The sequence below is a fragment of the Lolium rigidum genome, chromosome 5, assembly GCF_022539505.1.
Source record: "Lolium rigidum isolate FL_2022 chromosome 5, APGP_CSIRO_Lrig_0.1, whole genome shotgun sequence".
Lineage (NCBI taxonomy): Eukaryota > Viridiplantae > Streptophyta > Magnoliopsida > Poales > Poaceae > Lolium > Lolium rigidum.
The window spans coordinates 46,289,650-46,294,484 of NC_061512.1; the positions used below are offsets into that span (position 1 = coordinate 46,289,650).

At 37.9% G+C, this 4,835-nt stretch overlaps 2 long non-coding RNA genes across 2 annotated transcripts; both read right to left on the minus strand.

Moving 5' to 3' along the window:
- Positions 1 to 1,367: 1,367 nt before the first annotated feature.
- LOC124658155 lies at positions 1,368 to 2,212 on the minus strand. Its single transcript, XR_006989035.1, has 2 exons — positions 1,912 to 2,212; positions 1,368 to 1,553 (listed from the first exon to the last, which is right to left on the minus strand). It is a non-coding gene; the product is annotated as an uncharacterized LOC124658155 (long non-coding RNA).
- A 380-nt stretch (positions 2,213 to 2,592) lies between these two features.
- LOC124658384 lies at positions 2,593 to 3,209 on the minus strand. Its single transcript, XR_006989159.1, has 3 exons — positions 3,103 to 3,209; positions 2,834 to 2,893; positions 2,593 to 2,679 (listed from the first exon to the last, which is right to left on the minus strand). It is a non-coding gene; the product is annotated as an uncharacterized LOC124658384 (long non-coding RNA).
- Between the last annotated feature and the right edge of the window lie 1,626 nt (positions 3,210 to 4,835).

Consider the following 4,835-nt stretch of genomic DNA (forward strand, 5'->3'; position numbering starts at 1 on the left):
TTTGATGCGCGCCTTGGCGCGCGACCCCGATATTTCGCACTAATTATTGTTTTGTAATGGACTCGATAATAAGTTGAGGAAAAACACTATGTTAGCATCTATACGAATAGATGGATAATAAGCTGGGGCAAAACACTATTGTTAGCATCTATACAAACGGATGATATTTAGGAGTAGCTCAAGGTGGGTAGTATAGCAAGAGTCGCATCATACAATATGATTCCATTATCAAAAGATAAAAAATCAACTTCAAAGAATTTTTTTGGTTGAGACTCGAAGTACCTAAGCAATATATTTTCTATGAATCAGTCAATCAGTGTATAGTTGTAATATGGATTTTCTTCGGAATATATACATTAGAGCTCTAACCAAATTTGCACAATAAATTTCTTAGGAATACATACACTTGCAATATGGATTTTCTTTAATCTCTTTTCTCTAACTAAGCAAAAAATCTAACATGACAACCGTAAGGAAAGACTCGTGTCACCCTATTATACTTGCCCTTAGATGGAAAACTGGTCCTACTTTTAACTAACTGACAGTAGGCATGTTGGCGCGACGTAGGCTAATCAGGTAAATAACAGAAGTCATCTTTGTTGCAAATAAAGTGACGCCGTGCCAATAGGTACTGAACTAACATTCATTACACTTCTAATTTATGTACAGAAATTAAGGAGCGAACTTTCCCTTTAATTTATGTAGAGGTCACTAATCACATACTCATCTTACACATAGCCTAGGAGCATACAGAGGCAGAAACCGACAGCCAACCTTCCAAGCTGGCCACTCAGATGTAGGTGTAGGGTCTCTCTTTCATAGTCCCATGTAGAGTATCTGTCCAGAACTCCAGATCCCCTTTTCTGAGACGACCAGCTCCCCCTCCTCCCAAATTTAGCTACGGCCAGCCCTGGCCGACACGGGGTCGTGGACACTGCATCTTCCTTTACTACCCATGCAATCACCGGTAGTCAGAGTTGAAGAATCAAGCGGCACCAGGCAAGCCCACAACACTACCATCTATGTGCAGCGGAAGGTAAAAAGGAGCAGATTTTCTTCAACTACTCCGAGTCTCTGACTCCCAGCTTGGCGGCTTGGCTCATTATCAACAATAAGCTACTGGAGAGTGAGCGTTTCCGGATGCTGTCGCCATGCTATCAGGTCTGTCCCGAGACGAATCACCAAAGCTGTCAGCATTCGTTTTCTCGTTAATCTTTATATTCATTTGGTTTAGACAAAAACATAGTGCCTATCTGTTACACATACACCACTCGTGCGTTATTCCATGGACAAAAGAGAACAGGGATGACCTTCTATGCTTACTTTTCAAGATAGAGGACTACTTATTTACGCCATATGCAGAACAACCATATGCAGAACAATATATTTAGGGTGATCAAACAAATGAAAATTACATGGTAAAGCAACTGAAAACAAAGTTCTACATGTTAGGATTAGCAGTACAAAGAAGTGCTCTTGATGCTTGTTTCCGTGTGCAGCTCCCAAAACCTGAAGCCTTTTTTATGCTTGTTTCTGTGTGAAGCTCTCAAACTCTGCATAAAAATTAGACAAAAAAATGGGGATGATCTTCCGAGCTTATTTTTTGAAATAGAGAACTACTTACTTTTACCATACTCGGAATAGTATATTCAGGATAATCACACTAACCAAAACTATATGATTAATTAAGAACTGAAAACATATTTGTACATGTTTGGATTATCACTAAAATAAGTTCTTGATGCTACTCCGTAAGGTTAGCAAGTAGTGCAGACATGACGGTCTAAACTCTAAATTAGTGGTCATCCTATTGGTGACAAATCACTATCTTGCAAACCAATTTATACAATAAAAGAGCAAAATAGTTTGCTTCTTCATTTACTTATGTAGGCAGGAGTCCAGGAGACTCACCGTCTTCATTAATGTTTTCCTTGAGGACAGCCATGGTTTCCTTAAGCGCTAATCAATAGAAAGTACATTTTCTTATGGGCAGTATATCCAGAGAATACTCTTGCTAAAGAAGCTACAGAATATCATGCAGTTTTCAATATGAAGGAAAACATGCACAAAACTGAAACGATAAATCAAAAACCAAATTATAGAAAGCACACTATATTTCACTTACATGGCATCCAGAGTAAAAACTGGTGCTTCGTATGGCCCAACTAATAGTCATTATCTGTAAAACAAATTAATTGCCCTAGGATGTGAATAGAGGGGAAACATCCTTTACCTGAACATAACAGTTAGGAATAATAGAATGGAAATGAGTAATCTACAAAGTGTAAACAATATTACTGAGATGAAGCAAAGACAAAGGTAGTTACCACTAAAGAAGAAGTAGAGGAAAATCTACAATCTGTATGTTTGCCCGTATGGCCTTTACAATGCAGAGGGCCCTCCAACCTGCAGATTATGGGTATCACAAAAATTAAACACCAGTACACCACTGAACAAATAAATAAGTTGAGGATTATAACCTTTGCCATAAAATGAAATTACATAACAATTTCAAGCGAAAAATAAATTAAGAAAATTGTATAGTAGACCATCATACAGAATTATATGTGTATAGCAGTTAGTGTAGGTGGTACCTTACATTGGATATAATCATTCGGTTCAGGCTAAATCAAAAAGCCTAATGAGACCACCGTCAGTATTTCCACCTCCTTGACAAATCTGGTCAGCAGGTTGTTAAGAAAAGGAATGGGACAAAGCACGGTGAGTAAAGGAGACAACTCTTTACATAATTTATTTAATAAGATGCTAAACAAAATACAACAATTTTTTATATTTAATAACATGAAAATATGCATAGATTGCATGACCCCACCTGAAATTTACTGCACTGAAATAGCAATCTTAACAGAATGTCTTCAAGACGTGAAGGTACCTGAATGGTGAATAATAAAACATTGATAACCGGGTATGTGGCAAAGCTCATATTTTTATTAAAAAGGTCCCATTAAAAGGCTCGAGCTTTTATCTCAATGTTCCATCGCGCAGCAATGAACCAACTCATGATTCAATACACCTCACTTATGGCTAAACTGTCCAAAGTTAAGGTCTTTTCTGGATTCAATGCAAGCTTCAAGACTATACCTTTCATATAATGCATGCTCTTGTCCATGTAGTTGCTAGGTAAAATTTGATCTCTGTTTTCTCGCTGCATATCTCCATAGAAAAATATGCTTCTGCCACTTTCTCCCGTGTTCTAATTTAAGATGAAAACATTCTTTAGTAAACTGAAGTGGGAGCATTTTTGGAAACAAGTGGACTCGGTAACAAATGTTCAGCCCTCACAACAAAAGTGAACTTACAAGTTATAATTTAAACTCAACCATAGAGATACTTTACATCCTACATAAGACATGCAACAATTGCTCATTTCCTAAGTCTATCTCCTCTTCCATCACCAGCAATAATTCATGAAAGACGCAAAATTGATTTTCTTTAGACATTTCCTTTCATAGAACATGTTGTATGTGCAAGACCAATGCAAGTATAGATCAAAGAACTTCAGGGGGAGGGGAGGGGGGATCTGGATAAACGTATAAATTTAGCAATGGTAAATACCACCCATGACAAAAATGACATGGAGAAAGCCACCAACCTATAAATACAAAGACCAAGATTACGAACTAACCTGGCCATGATAATGATGAAGCATAGATGAACCTCAGCCCACAACCAGATATTTATGCTACAGATACCCAAAGTTATAGAAGTCCCAGGTGGTATTAGTGATACAACATAACGACCTACATCGATACTTTTACGCATAAAAATGTAGAACCCAAAATTAGAGTCTGGTACTGGAACGCACACGCCAAATTGCACTTCTGTATCTCAAAAGGCACAATACTGATTTGCTCCATGCTGTATGTGGTAGCTTTAAAATGATTTTAAACTAACATTTTACCATCACAAAAAAATAATTCTTTATTCGTATTTTCGGAGTATAATAATATAAAGGAAAAGAAACCTTTATTGACAATTTAGCAAAGACATGTGAAATTACACAATGTATGCTGCCTGCAAGGAGCAAATATTGTGAGCGGAAGATCTGAACCTAGAAGTAAACCTATCAAATTTGAAACAAAAAATTAGAGGAAAACAATCAGATTACATTCTGCAAGATCTGTATGCTTACAGAAAATGCCTGAGAGCATCCATGTCTGGCCATCTAAAAGGGTAGCTCACTGAAGTGCCCTTTTAGAAGAGATATTAAGGGTATGTTTGGATTACACCTGTGCATGCCCTACCAAATTGGGGCTCGCCAATTATTTGGCAGAGGTTTCCGCCGCCACGGCTCACCCGCAGGTTGGCGTGAAAAATGAACACGGTTACCAAAATATTGGCTAGATCCGAAAATTTGGCATCAATCCAAACGTGTGCCCACGCCCGTAGTCAACGCCAAAAAATTGGCAAGGCAGCTCCCGGCTGCCATCCAAACGGACCCTAAAAAACGTGGTTCTTACCTATTCTCATCTTGCTTCAACGCTTGAAAGTAACCAAAATTACAACTGAAAACCTTAGAGAAGACACCTAGTTATAGCAGCACAATAACAAATAAGAAAAGAATGAAAGGGTTACTTTAATGTCCATAACCACAAGCAGCAATACATGAAGTCGATATGGTAGTTGGTAGATACCTGTATACAACACACAACAGAGCAGGTGGTGAAGGAGGATATCGAGAATGTGGCGAACTGCCCTATAGCTTCAACCTGTCAATTGGAGAGCAATAGAGATGAAATTAAAATACCTACATCCAAAAAGAAGACATGAACAATACAATTATTTTGCCAAAGAGGAAACATCCATCTCCAAGA